The following is a 20,729-nucleotide window of genomic DNA, read 5'->3' as shown; positions in this document are numbered from 1 at the left end:
GTCTGATGCTCTCCCGACTGAGCTATCCAGGCTCGGAGAGGTTGCTCCACAAAATGACCTTATCAGCATTTGGAAGTGTCCCAACTATCACTACGTTTCTTAAGATGGTTGCCGGTATTAAGTACTGAATACGCGGAATATAATAATGAATTGGTACTTCAAGCATTTGAAATCTCTTCAGTAAATTTAACCTTATTGTAAGTCCTGAAATTGCTACTATCTAATTTTTTTTGCTGACTTAGAATTCATATGTTTTTATTGACATTGTAAAATTAAGGAAGGGCCCAAAATCTTACTTCTGAGTAAATTACATTTTCATAAGTACAGCTGCCAATTTCCTCTTCTGCAAAGATTGCATAACTTGAATAGTATCTATTTAAAATAGACTTCCTTTCACTGCCCTTTTTGGTGAAGCAGAAGCATGCATGCACTGTTTATTACTCTTTTAAACAGTTATGAAATAAATAGGGATAAAACTGACTCTGGTGGGATTCGAACCCACAACCTTTGGATATCTTTTTTACATTCACCTAGAAGTCCAATGCGCTATCCATTGCGCCACAGAGCCAATACGCTCTGATAAGGTGCAGAGATATTCTGAAATGAAATAATGTTGATCAGCTTTATAAAGTTCATTTGATACTATAACCATGGATTTATTTTGAATATTGAATTGGGGAAATTATATTCACCGTCTCAAGTTACATGATACCTTAGGTAAATCTACGTACGACTTAAGTTTAGTCAAATGGCACATGATATATGAGGCAGATGTGCATTTCACAACTCCATGAAAGACGTTTTTGCAATTTTAGTAATGGAATATCTTATTCGTCATGCAGGGGAACACAAAAAGAGCATCCAATTAGAGTAATTTTTCTTTAAAGGACGCACCCGCCTGAACAGGGACTTGAACCCTGGACCCTCAGATTAAAAGTCTGATGCTCTACCGACTGAGCTATCCAGGCTCTGCTATACTCTGTCTTAAAATCAGCTAAACAAATGTGGACATACACTGACCTACACTCTATATATTAATATGGTTACATATATTAGCAATCAAATTTGTAGAGTTTAATAACAAATTGATGTTTTAACCCCTTCCATGCTCATGACGAGCTCAGCTCGTCGTGCAGTACACTTGTCGTGTGCTTATGACGAGCTGAGCTCGTCATGAACAATGGATTTACAGATCATTCAGCACAGGAGGAAAATCTCCTGTAGCATTGAAGGTGTTAAGCATTTGAAATTTCAGCAGCACACGTAATCCATTTTAAATCCTGAAATTTGTACTATCTCATTTTCGGCTGACTTAGAAATCATGTGTCTAAAATGACATTGTGAAATCAATAAAGTGCCAAATACTATTACTACCTACTAAATTACATTTTCAGCAGTATCTTTGGGAATTTCCTCTTGGGCATAGATTATGCAATGTTTTCAAAGCAAACAGTCTCTGTTTAAGTAGACTTTCTTTCACTGCCATTTTGGTAAATGTTTCTGGTGATGCAGACGCAGGCATTGCTTGTTACTGTTTCAATTAGTTATAAAATAAGAGGAGGGATAAAATTGACCCAGCTGGTGTTTGAACACAAAGCCTTTGAATGCTTTTGCTACATTCGTCTAGGACTCCAAGCCGCTATCCATTGCACTAGAGATCCGACCTGATTCAACACGGTGATCAGAGATTCACAAATAAAAAGATGACCTATCAGCTGTTGACCAACTTTATCAAGTTAATCGGACACTACCTTACATTTTGAACATTGAATTTGGTAAAAGATAATCAACATGTCAAACTACATGATACAGTTTGGGTAAGTCTTCTTAACCCTTGTCAAAGAATGTAGAAGACAGATGGGTATGTAATGACTTGATTAAGACTTTTTTGAAACATCTCTAATAGGACTCCCCATTCATTGGATCCTGAAAAGAGTATGCAATCGATATACCTTTTCTTTAACCAAGCCGCCTGAACAGGGACTTGAACCCTGGGCCCTCAGATTAAAAGTCTGATGCTCTCCCGACTGAGCTATCCAGGCTCGGAGAGGTCGCTCCACAAAATGACCTTATCAGCATTTGGAAGTGTCCCAACTATCACTACGTTTCTTAAGATGGTTGCCGGTATTAAGTACTGAATACGCGGAATATAATAATGAATTGGTACTTCAAGCATTTGAAATCTCTTCAGTAAATTTAACCTTATTGTAAGTCCTGAAATTGCTACTATCTAATTTTTTTTGCTGACTTAGAATTCATATGTTTTTATTGACATTGTAAAATTAAGGAAGGGCCCAAAATCTTACTTCTGAGTAAATTACATTTTCATAAGTACAGCTGCCAATTTCCTCTTCTGCAAAGATTGCATAACTTGAATAGTATCTATTTAAAATAGACTTCCTTTCACTGCCCTTTTTGGTGAAGCAGAAGCATGCATGCACTGTTTATTACTCTTTTAAACAGTTATGAAATAAATAGGGATAAAACTGACTCTGGTGGGATTCGAACCCACAACCTTTGGATATCTTTTTTACATTCATCTAGAAGTCCAATGCGCTATCCATTGCGCCACAGAGCCAATACGCTCTGATAAGGTGCAGAGATATTCTGAAATGAAATAATGTTGATCAGCTTTATAAAGTTCATTTGATACTATAACCATGGATTTATTTTGAATATTGAATTGGGGAAATTATATTCACCGTCTCAAGTTACATGATACCTTAGGTAAATCTACGTACGACTTAAGTTTAGTCAAATGGCACATGATATATGAGGCAGATGTGCATTTCACAACTCCATGAAAGACGTTTTTGCAATTTTAGTAATGGAATATCTTATTCGTCATGCAGGGGAACACAAAAAGAGCATCCAATTAGAGTAATTTTTCTTTAAAGGATGCACCCGCCTGAACAGGGACTTGAACCCCGGACCCTCAGATTAAAAGTCTGATGCTCTACCGACTGAGCTATCCAGGCTCTGCTATACTCTGTCTTAAAATCAGCTAAACAAATGTGGACGTACACTGACCTACACTCTGTGTATTAATATGGTTACATATATTAGCAATCAAATTTGTAGAGTTTAATAACAAATTGATGTTTTAACCCCTTCCATGCTCATGACGAGCTCAGCTCGTCGTGCAGTACACTTGTCGTGTGCTTATGACGAGCTGAGCTAGTCATGAACAATGGATTTACAGATCATTCAGCACAGGAGGAAAATCTCCTGTAGCATTGAAGGTGTTAAGCATTTGAAATTTCAGCAGCACACGTAATCCATTTTAAATCCTGAAATTTGGACTATCTCATTTTCGGCTGACTTAGAAATCATGTGTCTAAAATGACATTGTGAAATCAATAAAGTGCCAAATACTATTACTACCTACTAAATTACATTTTCAGCAGTATCTTTGGGAATTTCCTCTTGGGCATAGATTATGCAACGTTTTCAAAGCAAACAGTCTCTGTTTAAGTAGACTTTTTTTCACTGCCATTTTGGTAAATGTTTCTGGTGATGCAGACGCAGGCATTGCTTGTTACTGTTTCAATTAGTTATAAAATAAGAGGAGGGATAAAATTGACCCAGCTGGTGTTTGAACACAAAGCCTTTGAATGCTTTTGCTACATTCGTCTAGGACTCCAAGCCGCTATCCATTGCACTAGAGATCCGACCTGATTCAACACGGTGATCAGAGATTCACAAATAAAAAGATGACCTATCAGCTGTTGACCAACTTTATCAAGTTAATCGGACACTACCTTACATTTTGAACATTGAATTTGGTAAAAGATAATCAACATGTCAAACTACATGATACAGTTTGGGTAAGTCTTCTTAACCCTTGTCAAAGAATGTAGAAGACAGATGGGTATGTAATGACTTGATTAAGACTTTTTTGAAACATCTCTAATAGGACTCCCCATTCATTGGATCCTGAAAAGAGTATGCAATTGATATACCTTTTCTTTAACCAAGCCGCCTGAACAGGGACTTGAACCCTGGGCCCTCAGATTAAAAGTCTGATGCTCTCCCGACTGAGCTATCCAGGCTCGGAGAGGTTGCTCCACAAAATGACCTTATCAGCATTTGGAAGTGTCCCAACTATCACTACGTTTCTTAAGATGGTTGCCGGTATTAAGTACTGAATACGCGGAATATAATAATGAATTGGTACTTCAAGCATTTGAAATCTCTTCAGTAAATTTAACCTTATTGTAAGTCCTGAAATTGCTACTATCTAATTTTTTTTGCTGACTTAGAATTCATATGTTTTTATTGACATTGTAAAATTAAGGAAGGGCCCAAAATCTTACTTCTGAGTAAATTACATTTTCATAAGTACAGCTGCCAATTTCCTCTTCTGCAAAGATTGCATAACTTGAATAGTATCTATTTAAAATAGACTTCCTTTCACTGCCCTTTTTGGTGAAGCAGAAGCATGCATGCACTGTTTATTACTCTTTTAAACAGTTATGAAATAAATAGGGATAAAACTGACTCTGGTGGGATTCGAACCCACAACCTTTGGATATCTTTTTTACATTCACCTAGAAGTCCAATGCGCTATCCATTGCGCCACAGAGCCAATACGCTCTGATAAGGTGCAGAGATATTCTGAAATGAAATAATGTTGATCAGCTTTATAAAGTTCATTTGATACTATAACCATGGATTTATTTTGAATATTGAATTGGGGAAATTATATTCACCGTCTCAAGTTACATGATACCTTAGGTAAATCTACGTACGACTTAAGTTTAGTCAAATGGCACATGATATATGAGGCAGATGTGCATTTCACAACTCCATGAAAGACGTTTTTGCAATTTTAGTAATGGAATATCTTATTCGTCATGCAGGGGAACACAAAAAGAGCATCCAATTAGAGTAATTTTTCTTTAAAGGATGCACCCGCCTGAACAGGGACTTGAACCCCGGACCCTCAGATTAAAAGTCTGATGCTCTACCGACTGAGCTATCCAGGCTCTGCTATACTCTGTCTTAAAATCAGCTAAACAAATGTGGACGTACACTGACCTACACTCTGTGTATTAATATGGTTACATATATTAGCAATCAAATTTGTAGAGTTTAATAACAAATTGATGTTTTAACCCCTTCCATGCTCATGACGAGCTCAGCTCGTCGTGCAGTACACTTGTCGTGTGCTTATGACGAGCTGAGCTAGTCATGAACAATGGATTTACAGATCATTCAGCACAGGAGGAAAATCTCCTGTAGCATTGAAGGTGTTAAGCATTTGAAATTTCAGCAGCACACGTAATCCATTTTAAATCCTGAAATTTGTACTATCTCATTTTCGGCTGACTTAGAAATCATGTGTCTAAAATGACATTGTGAAATCAATAAAGTGCCAAATACTATTACTACCTACTAAATTACATTTTCAGCAGTATCTTTGGGAATTTCCTCTTGGGCATAGATTATGCAATGTTTTCAAAGCAAACAGTCTCTGTTTAAGTAGACTTTTTTTCACTGCCATGTTGGTAAATGTTTCTGGTGATGCAGACGCAGGCATTGCTTGTTACTGTTTCAATTAGTTATAAAATAAGAGGAGGGATAAAATTGACCCAGCTGGTGTTTGAACACAAAGCCTTTGAATGCTTTTGCTACATTCGTCTAGGACTCCAAGCCGCTATCCATTGCACTAGAGATCCGACCTGATTCAACACGGTGATCAGAGATTCACAAATAAAAAGATGACCTATCAGCTGATGACCAACTTTATCAAGTTAATCGGACACTACCTTACATTTTGAACATTGAATTTGGTAAAAGATAATCAACATGTCAAACTACATGATACAGTTTGGGTAAGTCTTCTTAACCCTTGTCAAAGAATGTAGAAGACAGATGGGTATGTAATGACTTGATTAAGACTTTTTTGAAACATCTCTAATAGGACTCCCCATTCATTGGATCCTGAAAAGAGTATGCAATTGATATACCTTTTCTTTAACCAAGCCGCCTGAACAGGGACTTGAACCCTGGGCCCTAAGATTAAAAGTCTGATGCTCTCCCGACTGAGCTATCCAGGCTCGGAGAGGTTGCTCCACAAAATGACCTTATCAGCATTTGGAAGTGTCCCAACTATCACTACGTTTCTTAAGATGGTTGCCGGTATTAAGTACTGAATACGCGGAATATAATAATGAATTGGTACTTCAAGCATTTGAAATCTCTTCAGTAAATTTAACCTTATTGTAAGTCCTGAAATTGCTACTATCTAATTTTTTTTGCTGACTTAGAATTCATATGTTTTTATTGACATTGTAAAATTAAGGAAGGGCCCAAAATCTTACTTCTGAGTAAATTACATTTTCATAAGTACAGCTGCCAATTTCCTCTTCTGCAAAGATTGCATAACTTGAATAGTATCTATTTAAAATAGACTTCCTTTCACTGCCCTTTTTGGTGAAGCAGAAGCATGCATGCACTGTTTATTACTCTTTTAAACAGTTATGAAATAAATAGGGATAAAACTGACTCTGGTGGGATTCGAACCCACAACCTTTGGATATCTTTTTTACATTCACCTAGAAGTCCAATGCGCTATCCATTGCGCCACAGAGCCAATACGCTCTGATAAGGTGCAGAGATATTCTGAAATGAAATAATGTTGATCAGCTTTATAAAGTTCATTTGATACTATAACCATGGATTTATTTTGAATATTGAATTGGGGAAATTATATTCACCGTCTCAAGTTACATGATACCTTAGGTAAATCTACGTACGACTTAAGTTTAGTCAAATGGCACATGATATATGAGGCAGATGTGCATTTCACAACTCCATGAAAGACATTTTTGCAATTTTAGTAATGGAATATCTTATTCGTCATGCAGGGGAACTCAAAAAGAGCATCCAATTAGAGTAATTTTTCTTTAAAGGATGCACCCGCCTGAACAGGGACTTGAACCCCGGACCCTCAGATTAAAAGTCTGATGCTCTACCGACTGAGCTATCCAGGCTCTGCTATACTCTGTCTTAAAATCAGCTAAACAAATGTGGACGTACACTGACCTACACTCTGTGTATTAATATGGTTACATATATTAGCAATCAAATTTGTAGAGTTTAATAACAAATTGATGTTTTAACCCCTTCCATGCTCATGACGAGCTCAGCTCGTCGTGCAGTACACTTGTCGTGTGCTTATGACGAGCTGAGCTAGTCATGAACAATGGATTTACAGATCATTCAGCACAGGAGGAAAATCTCCTGTAGCATTGAAGGTGTTAAGCATTTGAAATTTCAGCAGCACACGTAATCCATTTTAAATCCTGAAATTTGTACTATCTCATTTTCGGCTGACTTAGAAATCATGTGTCTAAAATGACATTGTGAAATCAATAAAGTGCCAAATACTATTACTACCTACTAAATTACATTTTCAGCAGTATCTTTGGGAATTTCCTCTTGGGCATAGATTATGCAATGTTTTCAAAGCAAACAGTCTCTGTTTAAGTAGACTTTTTTTCACTGCCATTTTGGTAAATGTTTCTGGTGATGCAGACGCAGGCATTGCTTGTTACTGTTTCAATTAGTTATAAAATAAGAGGAGGGATAAAATTGACCCAGCTGGTGTTTGAACACAAAGCCTTTGAATGCTTTTGCTACATTCGTCTAGGACTCCAAGCCGCTATCCATTGCACTAGAGATCCGACCTGATTCAACACGGTGATCAGAGATTCACAAATAAAAAGATGACCTATCAGCTGTTGACCAACTTTATCAAGTTAATCGGACACTACCTTACATTTTGAACATTGAATTGGGTAAAAGATAATCAACAAACTACATGATACAGTTTGGGTAAGTCTTCTTAACCCTTGTCAAAGAATGTAGAAGACAGATGGGTATGTAATGACTTGATTAAGACTTTTTTGAAACATCTCTAATAGGACTCCCCATTCATTGGATCCTGAAAAGAGTATACAATTGATATACCTTTTCTTTATCCAAGCCGCCTGAACAGGGACTTGAACCCTGGGCCCTCAGATTAAAAGTCTGATGCTCTCCCGACTGAGCTATCCAGGCTCGGAGAGGACGCTCCACAAAATGACCTTATCAACATTTGGAAGTGTCCCAACTATCACTACGTTTCTTAAGATGGTTGCCGGTATTAAGTACTGAATACGCGGAATATAATAATGAATTGGTACTTCAAGCATTTGAAATCTCTTCAGTAAATTTAACCTTATTGTAAGTCCTGAAATTGCTACTATATCATATTTTTTTGCTGACTTAGAATTCATATGTTTTTATTAACATTGTAAAATTAAGGAAGGGCCCAAAATCTTACTTCTGAGTAAATTACATTTTCATAAGTACAGCTGCCAATTTCCTCTTCTGCAAAGATTGCATAACTTGAATAGTATCTATTTAAAATAGACTTCCTTTCACTGCCCTTTTTGGTGAAGCAGAAGCATGCATGCACTGTTTATTACTCTTTTAAACAGTTATGAAATAAATAGGGATAAAACTGACGCTGGTGGGATTCGAACCCACAACCTTTGGATATCTTTTTTACATTCACCTAGAAGTCCAATGCGCTATCCATTGCGCCACAGAGCCAATACGCTCTGATAAGGTGCAGAGATATTCTGAAATGAAATAATGTTGATCAGCTTTATAAAGTTCATTTGATACTATAACCATGGATTTATTTTGAATATTGAATTGGGGAAATTATATTCACCGTCTCAAGTTACATGATACCTTAGGTAAATCTACGTACGACTTAAGTTTAGTCAAATGGCACATGATATATGAGGCAGATGTGCATTTCACAACTCCATGAAAGACGTTTTTGCAATTTTAGTAATGGAATATCTTATTCGTCATGCAGGGGAACACAAAAAGAGCATCCAATTAGAGTAATTTTTCTTTAAAGGACGCACCCGCCTGAACAGGGACTTGAACCCTGGACCCTCAGATTAAAAGTCTGATGCTCTACCAACTGAGCTATCCAGGCTCTGCTATACTCTGTCTTAAAATCAGCTAAACAAATGTGGACATACACTGACCTACACTCTATATATTAATATGGTTACATATATTAGCAATCAAATTTGTAGAGTTTAATAACAAATTGATGTTTTAACCCCTTCCATGCTCATGACGAGCTCAGCTCGTCGTGCAGTACACTTGTCGTGTGCTTATGACGAGCTGAGCTCGTCATGAACAATGGATTTACAGATCATTCAGCACAGGAGGAAAATCTCCTGTAGCATTGAAGGTGTTAAGCATTTGAAATTTCAGCAGCACACGTAATCCATTTTAAATCCTGAAATTTGTACTATCTCATTTTCGGCTGACTTAGAAATCATGTGTCTAAAATGACATTGTGAAATCAATAAAGTGCCAAATACTATTACTACCTACTAAATTACATTTTCAGCAGTATCTTTGGGAATTTCCTCTTGGGCATAGATTATGCAATGTTTTCAAAGCAAACAGTCTCTGTTTAAGTAGACTTTCTTTCACTGCCATTTTGGTAAATGTTTCTGGTGATGCAGACGCAGGCATTGCTTGTTACTGTTTCAATTAGTTATAAAATAAGAGGAGGGATAAAATTGACCCAGCTGGTGTTTGAACACAAAGCCTTTGAATGCTTTTGCTACATTCGTCTAGGACTCCAAGCCGCTATCCATTGCACTAGAGATCCGACCTGATTCAACACGGTGATCAGAGATTCACAAATAAAAAGATGACCGATCAGCTGTTGACCAACTTTATCAAGTTAATCGGACACTACCTTACATTTTGAACATTGAATTGGGTAAAAGATAATCAACAAACTACATGATACAGTTTGGGTAAGTCTTCTTAACCCTTGTCAAAGAATGTAGAAGACAGATGGGTATGTAATGACTTGATTAAGACTTTTTTGAAACATCTCTAATAGGACTCCCCATTCATTGGATCCTGAAAAGAGTATGCAATTGATATACCTTTTCTTTATCCAATCCGCCTGAACAGGGACTTGAACCCTGGGCCCTCAGATTAAAAGTCTGATGCTCTCCCGACTGAGCTATCCAGGCTCGGAGAAAACTCTCCACAAAATGACCTTATCAACATTTGGAAGTTTCCCAACTATCACTACGTTTCTTAAGATGGTTGCCGGTATTAAGTACTGAATACACGGAATATAATAATGAATTGGTACTTCAAGCATTTGAAATCTCTTCAGTAAATTTAACCTTATTGTAAGTCCTGAAATTGCTACTATCTCATTTTTTTTGCTGACTTAGAATTCATATGTTTTTATTGACATTGTAAAATTAAGGAAGGGCCCAAAATCTTACTTCTGCGTAAATTACATTTTCATAAGTACAGCTGCCAATTTCCTCTTCTGCAAAGATTGCGTAACTTGAATAGTATCTATTTAAAATAGACTTCCTTTCACTGCCCTTTTTGGTGAAGCAGAAGCATGCATGCACTGTTTATTACTCTTTTAAACAGTTATGAAATAAATAGGGATAACACTGACTCTGGTGGGATTTGAACCCACAACTTTTGAACATCTTTTTTACATTCACCTAGAAGTCCAATGCGCTATCCATTACGCCACAGAGCCAATACGCTCTGATGAGGTGCAGAGATATTCTGAAATGAAATAATGTTGATCAGCTTTATAAAGTTCATTTGATACTATAACCATGGATTTATTTTGAATATTGAATTGGGGAAATTATATTCACCGTCTCAAGTTACATGATACCTTAGGTAAGTCTACGTACGACTTAAGTTTAGTCAAATGGCACATGATATATGAGGCAGATGTGCATTTCACAACTCCATGAAAGACGTTTTTGCAATTTTAGTAATGGAATATCTTATTCGTCATGCAGGGGAACACAAAAAGAGCATCCAATTAGAGTAATTTTTCTTTAAAGGAAGCAACCGCCTGAACAGGGACTTGAACCCTGGACCCTCAGATTAAAAGTCTGATGCTCTACCGACTGAGCTATCCAGGCTCTGCTATACTCTGTCTTAAAATCAGCTAAACAAATGTGGACGTACACTGACCTACACTCTATATATTAATATGGTTACATATATTAGCAATCAAATTTGTAGAGTTTAATAACAAATTGATGTTTTAACCCCTTCCATGCTTATGACGAGCTCAGCTCGTCGTGCAGTACACTTGTCGTGTGCTTATGACGAGCTGAGCTCGTCATGAACAATGGATTTACAGATCATTCAGCACAGGAGGAAAATCTCCTGTAGCATTGAAGGTGTTAAGCATTTGAAATTTCAGCAGCACACGTAATCCATTTTAAATCCTGAAATTTGTACTATCTCATTTTCGGCTGACTTAGAAATCATTTGTCTAAAATGACATTGTGAAATCAATAAAGTGCCAAATACTATTACTACCTACTAAATTACATTTTCAGCAGTATCTTTTCGAATTTCCTCTTGGGCATAGATTATGCAATGTTTTCAAAGCAAACAGTCTCTGTTTAAGTAGACTTTCTTTCACTGCCATGTTGGTAAATGTTTCTGGTGATGCAGACGCAGGCATTGCTTGTTACTGTTTCAATTAGTTATAAAATAAGAGGAGGGATAACATTGACCCAGCTGGTGTTTGAACACAAAGCCTTTGAATGCTTTTGCTACATTCGTCTAGGACTCCAAGCCGCTATCCATTGCACTAGAGATCCGACCTGATTCAACACGGTGATCAGAGATTCACAAATAAAAAGATGACCTATCAGCTGTTGACCAACTTTATCAAGTTAATCGGACACTACCTTACATTTTGAACATTGAATTGGGTAAAAGATAATCAACATGTCAAACTACATGATACAGTTTGGGTAAGTCTTCTTAACCCTTGTCAAAGAATGTAGAAGACAGATGGGTATGTAATGACTTGATAAGACTTTTTTGAAACATCTCTAATAGGACTCCCCATTCATTGGATCCTGAAAAGAGTATGCAATTGATATACCTTTTCTTTATCCAAGCCGCCTGAACAGGGACTTGAACCCTGGGCCCTCAGATTAAAAGTCTGATGCTCTCCCGACTGAGCTATCCAGGCTCGGAGAGGTCGCTCCACAAAATGACCTTATCAGCATTTGGAAGTGTCCCAACTATCACTACGTTTCTTAAGATGGTTGCCGGTATTAAGTACTGAATACGCGGAATATAATAATGAATTGGTACTTCAAGCATTTGAAATCTCTTCAGTAAATTTAACCTTATTGTAAGTCCTGAAATTGCTACTATCTAATTTTTTTGCTGACTTAGAATTCATATGTTTTTATTGACATTGTAAAATTAAGGAAGGGCCCAAAATCTTACTTCTGAGTAAATTACATTTTCATAAGTACAGCTGCCAATTTCCTCTTCTGCAAAGATTGCATAACTTGAATAGTATCTATTTAAAATAGACTTCCTTTCACTGCCCTTTTTGGTGAAGCAGAAGCATGCATGCACTGTTTATTACTCTTTTAAACAGTTATGAAATAAATAGGGATAAAACTGACTCTGGTGGGATTCGAACCCACAACCTTCGGATATCTTTTTTACATTCACCTAGAAGTCCAATGCGCTATCCATTGCGCCACAGAGCCAATACGCTCTGATAAGGTGCAGAGATATTCTGAAATGAAATAATGTTGATCAGCTTTATAAAGTTCATTTGATACTATAACCATGGATTTATTTTGAATATTGAATTGGGGAAATTATATTCACCGTCTCAAGTTACATGATACCTTAGGTAAATCTACGTACGACTTAAGTTTAGTCAAATGGCACATGATATATGAGGCAGATGTGCATTTCACAACTCCATGAAAGACGTTTTTGCAATTTTAGTAATGGAATATCTTATTCGTCATGCAGGGGAACACAAAAAGAGCATCCAATTAGAGTAATTTTTCTTTAAAGGATGCACCCGCCTGAACAGGGACTTGAACCCTGGACCCTCAGATTAAAAGTCTGATGCTCTACCCACTGAGCTATCCAGGCTCTGCTATACTCTGTCTTAAAATCAGCTAAACAAATGTGGACGTACACTGACCTACACTCTGTGTATTAATATGGTTACATATATTAGCAATCAAATTTGTAGAGTTTAATAACAAATTGATGTTTTAACCCCTTCCATGCTCATGACGAGCTCAGCTCGTCGTGCAGTACACTTGTCGTGTGCTTATGACGAGCTGAGCTAGTCATGAACAATGGATTTACAGATCATTCAGCACAGGAGGAAAATCTCCTGTAGCATTGAAGGTGTTAAGCATTTGAAATTTCAGCAGCACACGTAATCCATTTTAAATCCTGAAATTTGGACTATCTCATTTTCGGCTGACTTAGAAATCATGTGTCTAAAATGACATTGTGAAATCAATAAAGTGCCAAATACTATTACTACCTACTAAATTACATTTTCAGCAGTATCTTTGGGAATTTCCTCTTGGGCATAGATTATGCAATGTTTTCAAAGCAAACAGTCTCTGTTTAAGTAGACTTTCTTTCACTGCCATTTTGGTAAATGTTTCTGGTGATGCAGACGCAGGCATTGCTTGTTACTGTTTCAATTAGTTATAAAATAAGAGGAGGGATAAAATTGACCCAGCTGGTGTTTGAACACAAAGCCTTTGAATGCTTTTGCTACATTCGTCTAGGACTCCAAGCCGCTATCCATTGCACTAGAGATCCGACCTGATTCAACACGGTGATCAGAGATTCACAAATAAAAAGATGACCTATCAGCTGTTGACCAACTTTATCAAGTTAATCGGACACTACCTTACATTTTGAACATTGAATTGGGTAAAAGATAATCAACAAACTACATGATACAGTTTGGGTAAGTCTTCTTAACCCTTGTCAAAGAATGTAGAAGACAGATGGGTATGTAATGACTTGATTAAGACTTTTTTGAAACATCTCTAATAGGACTCCCCATTCATTGGATCTTGAAAAGAGTATGCAATTGATATACCTTTTCTTTATCCAAGCCGCCTGAACAGGGACTTGAACCCTGGGCCCTCAGATTAAAAGTCTGATGCTCTCCCGACTGAGCTATCCAGGCTCGGAGGGGATGCTCCACAAAATGACCTTATCAACATTTGGAAGTGTCCCAACTATCACTACGTTTCTTAAGATGGTTGCCGGTATTAAGTACTGAATACGCGGAATATAATAATGAATTGGTACTTCAAGCATTTGAAATCTCTTCAGTAAATTTAACCTTATTGTAAGTCCTGAAATTGCTACTATCTCATTTTTTTTGCTGACTTAGAATTCATATGTTTTTATTAACATTGTAAAATTAAGGAAGGGCCCAAAATCTTACTTCTGAGTAAATTACATTTTCATAAGTACAGCTGCCAATTTCCTCTTCTGCAAAGATTGCATAACTTGAATAGTATCTATTTAAAATAGACTTCCTTTCACTGCCCTTTTTGGTGAAGCAGAAGCATGCATGCACTGTTTATTACTCTTTTAAACAGTTATGAAATAAATAGGGATAAAACTGACTCTGGTGGGATTCGAACCCACAACCTTTGGATATCTTTTTTACATTCACTTAGAAGTCCAATGCGCTATCCATTGCGCCACAGAGCCAATACGCTCAGATAAGGTGCAGAGATATTCTGAAATGAAATAATGTTGATCAGCTTCATAAAGTTCATTTGATACTATAACCATGGATTTATTTTGAATATTGAATTGGGGAAATTATATTCACCGTCTCAAGTTACATGATACCTTAGGTAAATCTACGTACGACTTAAGTTTAGTCAAATGGCACATGATATATGAGGCAGATGTGCATTTCACAACTCCATGAAAGACGTTTTTGCAATTTTAGTAATGGAATATCTTATTCGTCATGCAGGGGAACACAAAAAGAGCATCCAATTAGAGTAATTTTTCTTTAAAGGATGCACCCGCCTGAACAGGGACTTGAACCCTGGACCCTCAGATTAAAAGTCTGATGCTCTACCGACTGAGCTATCCAGGCTCTGCTATACTCTGTCTTAAAATCAGCTAAACAAATGTGGACGTACACTGACCTACACTCTGTGTATTAATATGGTTACATATATTAGCAATCAAATTTGTAGAGTTTAATAACAAATTGATGTTTTAACCCCTTCCATGCTCATGACGAGCTCAGCTCGTCGTGCAGTACACTTGTCGTGTGCTTATGACGAGCTGAGCTAGTCATGAACAATGGATTTACAGATCATTCAGCACAGGAGGAAAATCTCCTGTAGCATTGAAGGTGTTAAGCATTTGAAATTTCAGCAGCACACGTAATCCATTTTAAATCCTGAAATTTGTACTATCTCATTTTCGGCTGACTTAGAAATCATGTGTCTAAAATGACATTGTGAAATCAATAAAGTGCCAAATACTATTACTACCTACTAAATTACATTTTCAGCAGTATCTTTTCGAATTTCCTCTTGGGCATAGATTATGCAATGTTTTCAAAGCAAACAGTCTCTGTTTAAGTAGACTTTCTTTCACTGCCATGTTGGTAAATGTTTCTGGTGATGCAGACGCAGGCATTGCTTGTTACTGTTTCAATTAGTTATAAAATAAGAGGAGGGATAACATTGACCCAGCTGGTGTTTGAACACAAAGCCTTTGAATGCTTTTGCTACATTCGTCTAGGACTCCAAGCCGCTATCCATTGCACTAGAGATCCGACCTGATTCAACACGGTGATCAGAGATTCACAAATAAAAAGATGACCTATCAGCTGTTGACCAACTTTATCAAGTTAATCGGACACTACCTTACATTTTGAACATTGAATTGGGTAAAAGATAATCAACAAACTACATGATACAGTTTGGGTAAGTCTTCTTAACCCTTGTCAAAGAATGTAGAAGACAGATGGGTATGTAATGACTTGATTAAGACTTTTTTGAAACATCTCTAATAGGACTCCCCATTCATTGGATCCTGAAAAGAGTATGCAATTGATATACCTTTTCTTTATCCAAGCCGCCTGAACAGGGACTTGAACCCTGGGCCCTCAGATTAAAAGTCTGATGCTCTCCCGACTGAGCTATCCAGGCTTGGAGAGGACGCTCCACAAAATGACCTTATCAACATTTGGAAGTGTCCCAACTATCACTACGTTTCTTAAGATGGTTGCTGGTATTAAGTACTGAATACGCGGAATATAATAATGAATTGGTACTTCAAGCATTTGAAATCTCTTCAGTAAATTTAACCTTATTGTAAGTCCTGAAATTGCTACTATCTCATTTTTTTTGCTGACTTAGAATTCATATGTTTTTATTGACATTGTAAAATTAAGGAAGGGCCCAAAATCTTACTTCTGCGTAAATTACATTTTCATAAGTACAGCTGCCAATTTCCTCTTCTGCAAAGATTGCGTAACTTGAATAGTATCTATTTAAAATAGACTTCCTTTCACTGCCCTTTTTGGTGAAGCAGAAGCATGCATGCACTGTTTATTACTCTTTTAAACAGTTAACTGCCTTAATTTTACAATGTCAATAAAAACATATGACTTCTAAGTCAGCAAAAAAAATGAGATAGTAGCAATTTCAGGACTTACAATAAGGTTAAATTTACTGAAGAGATTTCAAATGCTTGAAGTACCAATTCATTATTATATTCCGCGTATTCAGTACTTAATACCGGCAACCATCTTAAGAAACGTAGTGATAGTTGGGACACTTCCAAATGTTGATAAGGTCATTTTGTGGAGCGGCCTCTCCGAGCCTGGATAGCTCAGTCGGGAGAGCCTCAGTCTTTTAATCTGAGGGCCCAGGGTTCAAGTCCCTGTTCAGGCGGCTTGGTTAAAGAAAAGGTATATCAATTGCATACTCTTTTCAGGATCCAATGAATGGGGAGTCCTATTCGAGATGATTCAAAAAAGTCTTAATCAAGTCATTACATACCCATCTGTCTTCTACATTCTTTGACAAGGGTTAAGAAGACTTACCCAAACTGTATCATGTAGTTTGTTGATTATCTTTTACCCAATTCAATGTTCAAAATGTAAGGTAGTGTCCGATTAACTTGATAAAGTTGGTCAACAGCTGATAGGTCATCTTTTTATTTGTGAATCTCTGATCACCGTGTTGAATCAGGTCGGATCTCTAGTGCAATGGATAGCGGCTTGGAGTCCTAGACGAATGTAGCAAAAGCATTCAAAGGCTTTGTGTTCAAACACCAGCTGGGTCAATTTTATCCCTCCTCTTATTTTATAACTAATTGAAACAGTAACAAGCAATGCCTGCGTCTGCATCACCAGAAACATTTACCAAAATGGCAGTGAAAGAAAGTCTACTTAAACAGAGACTGTTTGCTTTGAAAACATTGCATAATCTATGCCCAAGAGGAAGTTCCCAAAGAAACTGCTGAAAATGTATGTAATTTAGTAGGTAGTAATAGTATTTGGCACTTTATTGATTTCACAAGGTCATTTTAGACACATGATTTCTAAGTCAGCCGAAAATGAGATAGTACAAATTTCAGGATTTAAAATGGATTACGTGTGCTGCTGAAATTCCAAATGCTTAACACCTTCAATGCTACAGGAGATTTTCCTCCTGTGCTGAATGATCTGTAAATCCATTGTTCATGACGAGCTCAGCTCGTCATAAGCACACGACAAGTGTACTGCACGACGAGCTGAGCTCGTCATGAGCATGGAAGGGGTTAAAACATCAATTTGTTATTAAACTCTACAAATTTGATTGCTAATATATGTAACCATATTAATACACAGAGTGTAGGTCAGTGTACGTCCACATTTGTTTAGCTGATTTTAAGACAGAGTATAGCAGAGCCTGGATAGCTCAGTCGGTAGAGCATCAGACTTTTAATCTGAGGGTCCAGGGTTCAAGTCCCTGTTCAGGCGGTTGCTTCCTTTAAAGAAAAATTACTCTAATTGGATGCTCTTTTTGTGTTCCCCTGCATGACGAATAAGATATTCCATTACTAAAATTGCAAAAACGTCTTTCATGGAGTTGTGAAATGCACATCTGCCTCATATATCATGTGCCATTTGACTAAACTTAAGTCGTACGTAGACTTACCTAAGGTATCATGTAACTTGAGACGGTGAATATAATTTCCCCAATTCAATATTCAAAATAAATCCATGGTTATAGTATCACATGAACTTTATAAAGCTGATCAACATTATTTCATTTCAGAATATCTCTGCACCTAATCAGAGCGTATTGGCTCTGTGGCGCAATGGATAGCGCATTGGACTTCTAGGTGAATGTAAAAAAGATATTCAAAGGTTGTGGGTTCGAATCCCACCAGAGTCAGTTTTATCCCTATTTACTTCATAACTGTTTAAAAGAGTAATAAACAGTGCATGCATGCTTCTGCTTCACCAAAAAGGGCAGTGAAAGGAAGTCTATTTTAAATAGATACTATTCAAATTACGCAATCTTTGCAGAAGAGGAAATTGGCAGCTGTACTTATGAAAATGTAATTTACTCAGAAGTAAGATTTTGGGCCCTTCCTTAATTTTACAATGTCAATAAAAACATATGACTTCTAAGTCAGCAAAAAAAATGAGATAGTAGCAATTTCAGGACTTACAATAAGGTTAAATTTACTGAAGAGATTTCAAATGCTTGAAGTACCAATTCATTATTATATTCCGCGTATTCAGTACTTAATACCGGCAACCATCTTAAGAAACGTAGTGATAGTTGGGACACTTCCAAATGTTGATAAGGTCATTTTGTGGAGCGGCCTCTCCGAGCCTGGATAGCTCAGTCGGGAGAGCATCAGTCTTTTAATCTGAGGGCCCAGGGTTCAAGTCCCTGTTCAGGCGGCTTGGTTAAAGAAAAGGTATATCAATTGCATACTCTTTTCAGGATCCAATGAATGGGGAGTCCTATTCGAGATGATTCAAAAAAGTCTTAATCAAGTCATTACATACCCATCTGTCTTCTACATTCTTTGACAAGGGTTAAGAAGACTTACCCAAACTGTATCATGTAGTTTGTTGATTATCTTTTACCCAATTCAATGTTCAAAATGTAAGGTAGTGTCCGATTAACTTGATAAAGTTGGTCAACAGCTGATAGGTCATCTTTTTATTTGTGAATCTCTGATCACCGTGTTGAATCAGGTCGGATCTCTAGTGCAATGGATAGCGGCTTGGAGTCCTAGACGAATGTAGCAAAAGCATTCAAAGGCTTTGTGTTCAAACACCAGCTGGGTCAATTTTATCCCTCCTCTTATTTTATAACTAATTGAAACAGTAACAAGCAATGCCTGCGTCTGCATCACCAGAAACATTTACCAAAATGGCAGTGAAAGAAAGTCTACTTAAACAGAGACTGTTTGCTTTGAAAACATTGCATAATCTATGCCCAAGAGGAAGTTCCCAAAGAAACTGCTGAAAATGTATGTAATTTAGTAGGTAGTAATAGTATTTGGCACTTTATTGATTTCACAAGGTCATTTTAGACACATGATTTCTAAGTCAGCCGAAAATGAGATAGTACAAATTTCAGGATTTAAAATGGATTACGTGTGCTGCTGAAATTTCAAATGCTTAACACCTTCAATGCTACAGGAGATTTTCCTCCTGTGCTGAATGATCTGTAAATCCATTGTTCATGACGAGCTCAGCTCGTCATAAGCACACGACAAGTGTACTGCACGACGAGCTGAGCTCGTCATGAGCATGGAAGGGGTTAAAACATCAATTTGTTATTAAACTCTACAAATTTGATTGCTAATATATGTAACCATATTAATACACAGAGTGTAGGTCAGTGTACGTCCACATTTGTTTAGCTGATTTTAAGACAGAGTATAGCAGAGCCTGGATAGCTCAGTCGGTAGAGCATCAGACTTTTAATCTGAGGGTCCAGGGTTCAAGTCCCTGTTCAGGCGGTTGCTTCCTTTAAAGAAAAATTACTCTAATTGGATGCTCTTTTTGTGTTCCCCTGCATGACGAATAAGATATTCCATTACTAAAATTGCAAAAACGTCTTTCATGGAGTTGTGAAATGCACATCTGCCTCATATATCATGTGCCATTTGACTAAACTTAAGTCGTACGTAGACTTACCTAAGGTATCATGTAACTTGAGACGGTGAATATAATTTCCCCAATTCAATATTCAAAATAAATCCATGGTTATAGTATCAAATGAACTTTATAAAGCTGATCAACATTATTTCATTTCAGAATATCTCTGCACCTAATCAGAGCGTATTGGCTCTGTGGCGCAATGGATAGCGCATTGGACTTCTAGGTGAATGTAAAAAAGATATTCAAAGGTTGTGGGTTCGAATCCCACCAGAGTCAGTTTTATCCCTATTTACTTCATAACTGTTTAAAAGAGTAATAAACAGTGCATGCATGCTTCTGCTTCACCAAAAAGGGCAGTGAAAGGAAGTCTATTTTAAATAGATACTATTCAAATTACGCAATCTTTGCAGAAGAGGAAATTGGCAGCTGTACTTATGAAAATGTAATTTACTCAGAAGTAAGATTTTGGGCCCTTCCTTAATTTTACAATGTCAATAAAAACATATGACTTCTAAGTCAGCAAAAAAAATGAGATAGTAGCAATTTCAGGACTTACAATAAGGTTAAATTTACTGAAGAGATTTCAAATGCTTGAAGTACCAATTCATTATTATATTCCGCGTATTCAGTACTTAATACCGGCAACCATCTTAAGAAACGTAGTGAT

At 37.0% G+C, this 20,729-nt stretch overlaps 19 non-coding genes across 19 annotated transcripts; 4 read left to right on the top strand and 15 right to left on the bottom strand.

Moving 5' to 3' along the window:
• Positions 1-477: 477 nt before the first annotated feature.
• Positions 478-568, bottom strand: TRNAR-UCU (transfer RNA arginine (anticodon UCU)). The gene is given in 2 exon segments: positions 478-513; positions 532-568. It is a non-coding gene; the product is annotated as a tRNA-Arg (tRNA).
• Positions 569-895: 327 nt separating this feature from the next.
• TRNAK-UUU (transfer RNA lysine (anticodon UUU)) lies at positions 896-968 on the bottom strand. The gene has a single exon. It is a non-coding gene; the product is annotated as a tRNA-Lys (tRNA).
• Positions 969-2,487: 1,519 nt separating this feature from the next.
• Positions 2,488-2,578, bottom strand: TRNAR-UCU (transfer RNA arginine (anticodon UCU)). The gene is given in 2 exon segments: positions 2,488-2,523; positions 2,542-2,578. It is a non-coding gene; the product is annotated as a tRNA-Arg (tRNA).
• A 327-nt stretch (positions 2,579-2,905) lies between these two features.
• TRNAK-UUU (transfer RNA lysine (anticodon UUU)) lies at positions 2,906-2,978 on the bottom strand. The gene has a single exon. It is a non-coding gene; the product is annotated as a tRNA-Lys (tRNA).
• A 1,519-nt stretch (positions 2,979-4,497) lies between these two features.
• On the bottom strand, positions 4,498-4,588 carry TRNAR-UCU (transfer RNA arginine (anticodon UCU)). The gene is given in 2 exon segments: positions 4,498-4,533; positions 4,552-4,588. It is a non-coding gene; the product is annotated as a tRNA-Arg (tRNA).
• A 327-nt stretch (positions 4,589-4,915) lies between these two features.
• On the bottom strand, positions 4,916-4,988 carry TRNAK-UUU (transfer RNA lysine (anticodon UUU)). Its single transcript has one exon. It is a non-coding gene; the product is annotated as a tRNA-Lys (tRNA).
• Positions 4,989-6,507: 1,519 nt separating this feature from the next.
• Positions 6,508-6,598, bottom strand: TRNAR-UCU (transfer RNA arginine (anticodon UCU)). The gene is given in 2 exon segments: positions 6,508-6,543; positions 6,562-6,598. It is a non-coding gene; the product is annotated as a tRNA-Arg (tRNA).
• Positions 6,599-6,925: 327 nt separating this feature from the next.
• TRNAK-UUU (transfer RNA lysine (anticodon UUU)) lies at positions 6,926-6,998 on the bottom strand. The gene has a single exon. It is a non-coding gene; the product is annotated as a tRNA-Lys (tRNA).
• Positions 6,999-8,513: 1,515 nt separating this feature from the next.
• TRNAR-UCU (transfer RNA arginine (anticodon UCU)) lies at positions 8,514-8,604 on the bottom strand. Its single transcript is given in 2 exon segments — positions 8,514-8,549; positions 8,568-8,604. It is a non-coding gene; the product is annotated as a tRNA-Arg (tRNA).
• A 327-nt stretch (positions 8,605-8,931) lies between these two features.
• On the bottom strand, positions 8,932-9,004 carry TRNAK-UUU (transfer RNA lysine (anticodon UUU)). Its single transcript has one exon. It is a non-coding gene; the product is annotated as a tRNA-Lys (tRNA).
• Positions 9,005-10,936: 1,932 nt separating this feature from the next.
• TRNAK-UUU (transfer RNA lysine (anticodon UUU)) lies at positions 10,937-11,009 on the bottom strand. Its single transcript has one exon. It is a non-coding gene; the product is annotated as a tRNA-Lys (tRNA).
• A 1,517-nt stretch (positions 11,010-12,526) lies between these two features.
• TRNAR-UCU (transfer RNA arginine (anticodon UCU)) lies at positions 12,527-12,617 on the bottom strand. The gene is given in 2 exon segments: positions 12,527-12,562; positions 12,581-12,617. It is a non-coding gene; the product is annotated as a tRNA-Arg (tRNA).
• Positions 12,618-12,944: 327 nt separating this feature from the next.
• On the bottom strand, positions 12,945-13,017 carry TRNAK-UUU (transfer RNA lysine (anticodon UUU)). The gene has a single exon. It is a non-coding gene; the product is annotated as a tRNA-Lys (tRNA).
• A 1,514-nt stretch (positions 13,018-14,531) lies between these two features.
• On the bottom strand, positions 14,532-14,622 carry TRNAR-UCU (transfer RNA arginine (anticodon UCU)). The gene is given in 2 exon segments: positions 14,532-14,567; positions 14,586-14,622. It is a non-coding gene; the product is annotated as a tRNA-Arg (tRNA).
• Positions 14,623-14,949: 327 nt separating this feature from the next.
• TRNAK-UUU (transfer RNA lysine (anticodon UUU)) lies at positions 14,950-15,022 on the bottom strand. The gene has a single exon. It is a non-coding gene; the product is annotated as a tRNA-Lys (tRNA).
• A 2,816-nt stretch (positions 15,023-17,838) lies between these two features.
• On the top strand, positions 17,839-17,911 carry TRNAK-UUU (transfer RNA lysine (anticodon UUU)). Its single transcript has one exon. It is a non-coding gene; the product is annotated as a tRNA-Lys (tRNA).
• Positions 17,912-18,238: 327 nt separating this feature from the next.
• Positions 18,239-18,329, top strand: TRNAR-UCU (transfer RNA arginine (anticodon UCU)). The gene is given in 2 exon segments: positions 18,239-18,275; positions 18,294-18,329. It is a non-coding gene; the product is annotated as a tRNA-Arg (tRNA).
• A 1,518-nt stretch (positions 18,330-19,847) lies between these two features.
• Positions 19,848-19,920, top strand: TRNAK-UUU (transfer RNA lysine (anticodon UUU)). The gene has a single exon. It is a non-coding gene; the product is annotated as a tRNA-Lys (tRNA).
• A 327-nt stretch (positions 19,921-20,247) lies between these two features.
• TRNAR-UCU (transfer RNA arginine (anticodon UCU)) lies at positions 20,248-20,338 on the top strand. The gene is given in 2 exon segments: positions 20,248-20,284; positions 20,303-20,338. It is a non-coding gene; the product is annotated as a tRNA-Arg (tRNA).
• The last annotated feature ends 391 nt before the right edge of the window (positions 20,339-20,729 follow it).

The sequence above is a fragment of the Lissotriton helveticus genome, chromosome 1_1, assembly GCF_964261635.1.
Source record: "Lissotriton helveticus chromosome 1_1, aLisHel1.1, whole genome shotgun sequence".
Lineage (NCBI taxonomy): Eukaryota > Metazoa > Chordata > Amphibia > Caudata > Salamandridae > Lissotriton > Lissotriton helveticus.
The sequence above is the reverse complement of the archived record's forward strand: the minus strand, read 5'-3'. Positions and strand labels throughout refer to the sequence as shown.